This window comes from Dermacentor andersoni, chromosome 3 (assembly GCF_023375885.2).
Source record: "Dermacentor andersoni chromosome 3, qqDerAnde1_hic_scaffold, whole genome shotgun sequence".
Taxonomy (NCBI): domain Eukaryota; kingdom Metazoa; phylum Arthropoda; class Arachnida; order Ixodida; family Ixodidae; genus Dermacentor; species Dermacentor andersoni.
The window spans coordinates 117972269-117982261 of record NC_092816.1 but is presented as its reverse complement, the minus strand read 5'-3'; the positions used below and the strand labels follow the sequence as shown (position 1 = coordinate 117982261).

The 9993-nt window shown below is 48.6% G+C and overlaps 1 non-coding gene across 1 annotated transcript; it reads right to left on the bottom strand.

Moving 5' to 3' along the window:
- Nucleotides 1-795: 795 nt before the first annotated feature.
- TRNAL-CAA (transfer RNA leucine (anticodon CAA)) lies at nt 796-868 on the bottom strand. The gene has a single exon. It is a non-coding gene; the product is annotated as a tRNA-Leu (tRNA).
- Nucleotides 869-9993: the final 9125 nt, after the last annotated feature.

The following is a 9993-nucleotide window of genomic DNA, read 5'->3' as shown; positions in this document are numbered from 1 at the left end:
CAGGTCAATTACTCACAGTGGAGCCTGATCATGAGAAGGAAACTTACAGAAGAATAAAAATGGGTTGGAATCCGCAGGGCAGAGACTGCCAGCTGCTGACGGGTAACTTATCACTATCTTTGAAATAAAAGGTGCATAATGAATGCATTTTACTGGTGCTAAAATATGGGGCAGAAATATGGAGGTTGACAAATAAGCTCGAGAGCAACTTAAGGAGCGCGCAAAGAGCGATGGAACGAAGAATGTTAGGTGTAACCTTAATAGACAGGAAGAGAGCGGTGTGAATCAGAGCGCAAAGGCGGAAATGCGATATTCTAATTGACATTAAGAGAAAAAATAAAGCTGGGCATTCCATGCAATTCGTAGGTTAGATAACCGGTGGAACAGAGTTACAGAATGGGTGCCAAGAGAGTGGAAGTACAGTCGAGTAGGGTATTTGTGTCCTAGTAGAACCCTGGGAGTGTTAGCCAGCGCCACCGCTCACGGACCTTGGCGGCGGACGTGGAACGTCCTTTTTGCCGCAGGCGTCACGACAACGTGATCTTTTTGGGTGAAGGCAACTGGTCAATAAACCCACGCACGCTACCTGAAGGCATCAATGTTGCCGGATTCGAGACCCTCGTTATGTAATAAACGAGAAGGGAGTCAACCGAGGGGCCCGATTTTTATTAGTCATATCAAAAGGAGCCAACAAACACTGACACCAAGGACAACACAGGGGAAATTACTTGTGCTTAATAAATGAATTAAAGAAACGATGAATTAGTGGAAATTAAAGTGGGTGAAAAAACAACTTGCCACAGGTGGGAACCGAACCCACAACCTTCGCATTTTGCGTGCGATGCTCTACCAATTGAGCTACCGCGGCGTCGTTTCCCCATCCACTTTCTTGGGTATTTGTGTCCTAGTAGAACCCTGGGAGTGTTAGCCAGCGCCACCACTCACAGACCTTGGCGGCGGACGTGGAATGTCTTTTTTGCCGTAGGCGTCACGAGAACGTGATCTTTTTGGGTGAAGGCAACTGGTCGATAAACCCACAGATGCTACCTGAAGGCATCAATTTTGCCGGATTCGAGACCCTCGTTATGTAATAAACGAAAAGAAAGGGAGTTAACCGAGGGGCCCGATTTTTATTAGTCATATCATAAGAAGCCAACAAACATTGACACCAAGGACAACATAGGGCAAAAAGGACGTTCCACATCCGCCGCCAAGGTCTCTGAGTGGTGGCGCTTGCTAACACTCCCAGGGTTCTTCTAGGACACAAATACCCAAGAAAGTGGATGGGGAAACCGCGCCGCGGTAGCTCAATTCGTAGAGCATCGCACGCGAAATGCGAAGGTTGCGGGTTCGGTTCCCACCTGCGGCAAGTTGTTTTTTCTTCCACTTTTATTTCCATAAATTCATCGTTTCTTTAATTCATTTATTAAGCACAAGTAATTTCCTTTATGTTGTCTTCGGTGTCAGTGTTTGTTGGCTTCTTATGATATGACTAAGGAAGTCTTATGTATCTCGAATGCCATTGTGCTACATGTGAAAGGGGGTTTATTAAGGTTGGACGCACGCGGAAGGACTGCAGGACGGGCGCAGCAAAGACAATCTCATCCGGCTTCAACAGCTCGCGACCTGCGCTCGCACTTGCTGCTTAGACAGTGTCCCACTGCTACGTGCATTGCTCCATCCCCACTACCCCGGCGGCGAAGGGAAGCCATCCTGGTGACTCAAGGCGGCGTGAGAATAAGGGGGCCATGATATGGTTTGAGGAGGCTCACGTGGACCACCTGGTAAGCAAGACGACGAGGGTTGGAGGATGGGGTTATCGGCTCAACAACATAGGCGACCGTAGATAGGCACTCGATGACGCGATACGTGCCTTGGTACTTGGGGGCAAACTTAGTCAGGCCAGGGGAATGAAACGGCGTGCGGAGCCAGACGAAGGAGCCGACGGCGAAAGCTTGTGCAGTCAGATTGCAGTCATGGCGATCTTTTTGGAGGGCTTGATTGTCCGAATTAAAGGAGCGGGCTAGCTGCCGACACTCTTCAGCATAGTGAGCCATTTCAGAAACTGGGCTGAATTCGAAGGCGTCCGGACGATACGGCAAAATGACGTCGAGTGAGGTGCATGGTTCGCGGCCATACAAAAGAAAGAATGGGGAAAAGTCGTTTCTCGACTGTGTCGCGGTATTATATGCGTAAGTGACGAAGGGAAGAACGACATTCCAGTTAGAGTGGTCAGAAGCAATGTACATGGACAGCATGTCTTCTAGCGTGCGGTTAAAGCGCACCGTTAGTCCGTTGGCCTCCGGGTGGAAGGCTGTAGATGTGCGGTGAACTGCACGGCATGAATGAAGGAGCTCCTGAAGGACATCGGATAAAAATACACGCCCTCGGTCGCTGAGTAGTTCGCGTGGTGCCCCACGCCGGAGGACGAAATGACGTAAGACGAAGGTCGCTACGTCACGAACACCAGCCCGGGGAAGCGCAGCCGCAGCCGCTTCCGCATACCGAGTTAGGTGGTCGACGGCGACGATGTTACCAGCGACAGAGCACGGAAGTGGGCCATAAAGATTGATTCCGAAACGGTCGAAGGGGCGTGCAGAATACGGTAAAGGCTGCAGGAGACCATGCGAATTGGGAAATGGTTTCCGTTGTTGAAACAATTGGCAAGACCTGACGTATTTCCGGACATATGTGTACGTGCCACGCCAGTAATAACGACGTCAGAGGCACTCATATATTTTCAGCGCACCAGCGTGAGCATATTGAGGGTCAGCATGAAAGTATGCGCAGACATCGGACCGCATGTGGCTAAGGATTACGACCAGCCAATTACGGCTATTCGGTTGATAGTTGCGTCGATATAAGGGTTCGTCCTGTATCGCAAAATGCGTGGCTTGGCAGCAAAGTGCACGTGGGTGCGCAGAAGTTGGCGGAGCGCAAAAACATCCAGGAGGGAGATAATCCAGGAGTCTTTTCGTTGTTCAGAAGGCGTGTCTATGGCGGTGGGAGCAGCTAAGGGAAAGGCACCAGTTGAATGTGGTTCTGCAGTCAATTTCACGGGAGATCGGTGAGCGCCTCCGCGTCAGAGTGCTTTCGATCCGATCTGTACACCACGCGAATGCTCAATTCTATCAGGTGAAGAGTCCAACGTCCAAGGCGACCAGAAGGATCCTTCAGGGATGCCAACCAACACAGTGCGTGACGGTCAGTCACCATGTCGAAAGTGTGGGCGTATAAGTAGGGACGAAACTAGCGTATTGGCCACAGAATCACGAGACGCTCCTTTTAAGTTACCGAGTAGTTTGGATTCCGCCTTGGTGAGAGGACGGCTAGCATAAGCGACAACATACTCAGAGAAGCCTGATTTGAATTGCGCGAGTACTGCACCAAGACCGACGCCGCTGCCGTCCATGTGTACTTCGGCTGGTGCAGTCGGGTCCTAATGGCGCAGAAAGGGTGCTGAGATAAGCAGATGCCGTAATGTATCGAAGGCGTTGTCGCAGACTTGAGTCCAATTGGAAAAGTTACCAGAGCCAGCAAGGAGTTTCGTAAGCGACGCTATGAGGGAGGCAAAGTGCTGGACAATGCAACGAAAATACGAGCATAAGCCCATAAAGCTGTGCAGTTCCTTTAAGGTGGTAGGCTTAGAAAACTACGCAACGGCGCGAAGCTTGTCAGGGTCAGGAAGAATCCCGCGTTTTGAGACTACATGACCTAGTATGGTGAGCTGGCGAGCCCCGAAATGACACTTCTTCAGGTTGAGTTGAAGCCCTGCGTTAGTTAGGCACTGGAGAATCGTGCACAGAAGGGCGAGGTGTATAGAGAAATTGGGGGCGAACACAACCGGCGTCATTTAGACAACAAACACATATCTGCCATTTTAGACCTCGTAAGATGCTGTCCATGATTCGGTCGAATGTTGCAGGCGCAATGCAAAGTCCAAATTGAATTATTGGGAATTCGTGCAGACCATCCGGAGTGGCGAACGCAGTCGTTGGCCGATCACACTCGGCCACCGGGACATGCCAATAGCCCCAACGCAGGTCGAGTGAACAGAAGAATTCGGCGCCCTGCAAGCAATTGCTTGAAAGAGGGTAAACATATTTTCTATTAATTTTGAAGACGCCGGTAATCCACTCAGAACCTAATTGAAGCGTCTTTTTTCTTGGTGAGCACAACGGGGTATGACCAAGGACTACAGGAAGGCTGGATGACTCCATGCTGAAGCATGTCGTTAACTTGCTCCGTAATTATACAACGCTCCGCTGATGATATAGAGTAGGGACGCTGTCTCAAAGGGGTGTTGGTTCCGGTGTCAATTTTGTGAATAACGGTGCTCGTTCAACCTAACGATGCTTGGTGGAAGTCAAAAGAACTTCTGAACGCGATCAGAAGGGTAAGAAGCTGTGCATGTTGATCCGGAGCGAGGTTGCTGTCAATGGAAGGGGAAATATGTCCGACGACACGTCAGCGGATGCAAGATGCGGTGTCAACGCGTTCAGCTGAGGCTTCGGAATTGGCTCGGAGGAATTAATAGGAACGATAACATCATCGACGACTGACTTAACGTGGCCAAGTGCCTTATTGCGGCGTAACGTGAGATGGCACGAGGCAGTGTTGGAAATATGTATTCCTGAGGCATCCTGGTGAAGTGCTAGAGCGGCAAATGGCAGCGACGCATGATGGCGGCGACTGAATACGTCTGACGGCATGAACAGAACTGTAGTTTCAGAAAAGGCAGCACGGTAAACTGGAAAAACGACGGGGGGCAGCAATTTAAGTAGAACCCTTTTCGTAAGCCTCCAGGTTTCTGCCCCGTACGTGAGTACTGGTAAGACACAGCTGTTATAAACTTTTCTCTTGAGGGATAATGGCAACCTGCTGTTCATGATCTGAGAATGCCTGCCAAACGCACCCCAGCCCATTCTTATTCTTCTCATTATTTCAGTCTCATCATCCGGATCCGCAGTCACTACCTGTCCTAAGTAGATGTATTCCCTTACCACTTCCAGTGGCTCACTACCTATTGTAAACTGCTGTTCCCTTCCGAGACTGTTAAACATTACTTTAGTTTTCTGCAGATTAATTTTTAGACCCACCCTTCGGCTTCGCCTCTCCAGGTCAGTGAGCATGCATTGCAGTTGGTCCCCTGAGTTACTAAGCAAGGCAATATCATCAGCGAATCGCAAGTTAGTAAGGTATTCTCCATTAACTCTTATCCCCAATTCTTCCCTATCCAATAGATAGATAGGGGTACCTAAAACCTGGAATACTCTGCGTTATCGTTTGGACTCGGAAAACAGCAAGTCCACACAACGACACTGCCTGCACAAAATAACTCACAGATACAAAAGCACGAAATAAAATCTCTTGCAGGAGCTACAAAGGCTGTACGTAGAAAATAGAACTAAAGGACAACAACATCAGTACACTGGTAAGGAAAACTCGGATCTTCACAGCCTCATAACGGAGGCTGAATTTCGAGCGGAGCTCATCAGGCTGAACACGAAATCCGTTCCAAGCCCCCATGCAATCACGGACAAGATCCTGAGAAATCTCGATGATGAATCTACCTCAGCCCTCAACCAAGTATATTAACAAATGCTAGGAACAGGGTAATATTCCACGCCAATGGAAAACATCCGACGTTATAATGATTCCAAAGCCGGGAAAGAAACTTAAAGTTGAGAATCTCAGGCCTATACTGTTAACATCGTGTGCTGGCAATCTCATGGAGCACTTCATCCTCAGACGTCTAACTAATTATATAGACGATAATGGCCTTTTCCCGCACACCTTCATCGGGTTTAGACCAAAATCATCTACACAAGACATGTTGCAAATGAAACGCCAAATAATAGACGCGGGAACTCAAACACTGGATACCAAAGATACCCTTGGTCTGGATCTTACGAAGGCCTTTGACCATATCACCCACAGGGCTATTTGAGAAAACTTACAAAGCCTAGGAGTGGGGCTACGAAACCATGCGTATGTTGAAGACTTTCTCTCTGACTGTAATGCGCAAATCGTAATCGGTAAAGTGAAATCCAAAGAGATAAAGCTCGGGAGCCGGCACACGCCACAAGGATCCGTCTTATCTCCCTTTCTATTCAATGTAGCTGTGATTGGCCTGCCAGCAGAACTAGAAAATATGGAACGATTACAGCATAGCCTGTACACCGATGATATCACCCTTTGGGTAACAGGTGGAAGTGGTGGGCAGTCAGAGGAAACTCTCCAAACAGCCATACACACGGTCAAGAAATATGTTGTAGGTAAAGGACTAAGATTCTCGCCGCAACAATCAGAATTACTTCTATGCCAACCGACACGCAGGGCCCCTGAGAGTTCTACGGATAAACCAAACACCAGGCTTTTTGCAGATGACAACCAAATACCCATTGTCGACAGCATCAAAGTTCTCGGACTCCATGTATCAGCCAACGGGCACAATGGGGAAACAATCAGAATACTTGAAAACAGCGGACAACAAAGAAGGAGATTAATTAAGAGAATAGCTCATTTACATTATGGGATGAAAGAGAACAATCACGTACGACTAGCCCAGGCTTTTGTCATTAGCCTCATAGTATATGTAACCCCCTACCTAAACCTACAAGTACCAGAAAAGACAAAAATCGAAGGCATCATTAGGGGGTCATCGAAACAAACCATAGGATTGCCGATAAACACATCGAATGACAGGCTCCTAACCTTAGGCGTCCACAACACGCTCGCAGAACTCATAGAAGCCCAAACGATAACGCAATACGAAAGACTGACACAAACCCCTAAAGCAGACACATACTTAACAAGCATAGAGTAAAATACGCATCACAGTATGGAGCTAAAGTATACATTCTCTACGACATAATGAAGCAGCTTATCATCCCACCGCTACCCAAAAACATGCACCCCGGACACCACGGGCAAAGGCGGGAGGAAATGGCAAGGGCTATATAGAGATTCCAACGCTCTCGGGACGTGGTGTACATCGACACGGCAGCGTACACGACTAATAAGAATAAGTCTATCGTCGCAGTGAACTCGGAGTGTGATCTTAAGATCAGTGGGTCAATTAAAACGAAAGAGCCGAGGTGGCTGAAAAATCGGCCATTGCTCTCGCAATCGCTTCCACACTGGCCACGATAATAGTCAGCGGTTGTAAAACTTCAATTTTTATTTACGCAAAGGGGTGTATTTTGCCGGAATCACGACGAATCCTGGGAAACTTCCGTGGTCAGCGGCTTGTCCATATCATCTGGGCGCCTGCGCACTCCTCCCTCCCCAGCAACGAGGTGGCCGACACCGCGGCTCGAGAACTCACAAACCGAGCCACCGGGGCGCCGCGTCTGGGACTGACAGGGGACCGGGTGGTTCGCTACAGAGAGATAACTAACCATTACAGATTGTGTTGGGTGCGTTTTCCCCCCGCACACCCATCACATAATAAGCAGCAGGCGGTAGTATGGCACCTCCTTCAATGTAATACGCAACCAAATCCGGTGATTTATAATCATTATCATCCAGAACAATGTTCGACCAAATGTAAATTTTCTCAAGAGCGGACCTAGATCACATTATATGGGCCTGCCCTCGGGCGCGCTGGCAGTGCCGAAAAATTTTGGATCGGAATCAGTGGGCGACCTTGTTGCTCATCTCGGTCCCCGAAGACCAACTTTTGGCCGAGGATGACGCGAGAGCTCAAGGGCTTTTGTCCGCAATCTAGGCGGCATTGCCACCCCCCCCCCCCCTCACCAATCTGGCGGCCACATAAATAACACTTATTCTCTCTCTCCGAGAAGCTCACGAGCGGGTCTTACTCTTCCGCTCCATCGTGGGAGGTCTCTTCCCTTCAGGAGCTTTGTGGCCTTGGCAGCCCTTTTGCCCTCGCTATTCACTCTTCGATTATGTTTAGGTATTTTTGAATTCGCTGCTAATAATGTGTTATAACAGGAAGCGCGCCTACGTACTCTTTACATGAGATTCCACTTGCTTATGGTTCAAACCTACTTAATAATTTGTTAATCCCTCTACGACGTATACAACACGTATTCATTAGTGAACCAAGTTCATTTTTTGCGAACACGTTGCCATGGTTGTACACCCGACTGGTTGTATTTCCGCAGGCTCAACTAGCACCTTTAAATGCTCGCAGTTGGAAAACCATTCCGTTTTGTAGTTCCCGGTTGCCACTGAATATTGCACTTGCAGACACTTTTCCCCATAACGCAGCATTATCCCCAACCTATTTGAATGTCCTCTTGCAAGACTATTTGACTCATGTCCCAGTCAATATAATAGCGACTGATACCTCGTCGTGTGAAGAGAAGGCAGGCGTAGAAATTAACTCACCATCCCTCGAGGGGTCTTGTTCACTTCGCCTGCCAGATTACACACAATATTTCAGGCCGGATTTCTGGCAATAGTTCTTGCTTTGCGAAAGTTGCCCCTTCACGTTACAAAAGTTAATGTTACAGATTCTTCTTCTGTATGGAGCGCGCTTAACGCGTCTACAAATTCAACAGCTTTGAACACTTTTTGTTCATTAGCTCTACTTTGAACGCCAGGCGGCTGCCGACAAGTGAAGACATCTGCGCCTCGGCTCCTGCTTCGAAGAATAAGTTCAAGGGAATTGTTTTTCGAGTGCGCGTTTAGATTTGTTCTTATCGGATCTTTGAAGTTGCCAGGGCTATTTTGACACCAAATTCTACCCTATGAGCGGACTTCTTTCCATTTTTACGATGGTTTTTCACCTCGACCACGCCACCGCTTCGGCTAAGCCTAACGAGCTAAGCCTAATATGGCATGGCAACAGGCCCGACCCCGTTCCTGGGGTCCTTTGTCACACTTTTCTGTGCACTTTTGCCGGGAAAAATCGAATATCAAGTAGTGGGGGAGGACATAACCCTCGAAGAGATTAGAAAAGACCGCGGTTGACAGTCTGCCAGCGCCAGAAGAGCTGGTGCGCGCTCGGCAGGCACTAACCCATACGGCCCTAGTCCTATCGGGACGAAGTCGACTACGCCCGAGACCCTGCGAGGTCACAGTTGTGGCAATAACATCAATACTAGCATCCTCCGAGCTGCACGGATGCCCCAGCTCCCAGGGAGTATACCAAGTTCGTGATCCGGCCTCCCGGGGGCCTCAATGTTGTGAACACCGGCTCCACCGTCGTGGCTGATACAATGCTGGCAGCCTCTGACACCACCACTGATGACCTGTGGGGTGACATGCTGTGCCCCAACGTCCAGCATATGAGAACGTCGTCTAGGTAGCAGAGGCATGTTGAACATTTCAACCCTTGAATCAGAGTCCATCATACGTTCGAATGTTGCTGGGGCGTTTCATAGACCGGACGGCACAACTTTGAATTTATATACACCATCAGGGGTGACGAACGCGGTGTCTTCTTGGTCCTTTTCATCCACAGAAATTTGCCAATAACCAGACCGAAGGCCTATTGATGAAAAGTATTTGGCACCATGGAGACAATTGAGGGCATCGTCAATGCGAGGCAAATGGTAGACGTCTTTTTTGGTAATGCGGTCTAGATGATGATAATCTATGCAGAAACGCCACGCACCATCTTTCGCTTTAGCAAGTACCACGGGCAACGCCCAAGGGCTCGACGAAGGTTTAAAAATACCTTTGGCAAGCATCTTATTCTCTTCAACTTAAATAACCTTATGAAGCTGCAACTAGATATGGCCGGCGATGAATAGGACTTGCATCACCAGTATTTATATGATGCTTAACGATTGACCTCTGGCCTAATTGGCGACTGTTGAGGTCGGAGATGTCGTGGTAGGAAACCAAAAGGTGACACAGAGCTGCTGCTTGTTCAGGCAATAGGACCACAGCAATAATGGGACGAAATGTTACGTCAGGACAAATAGCATTCCGTGGACATGTTGAAGAAACTGAGCAGACGTCTACTGAAAACGTCATATGACGTGGTCATCTTCTATAGCATGCAGCGTTGCAACT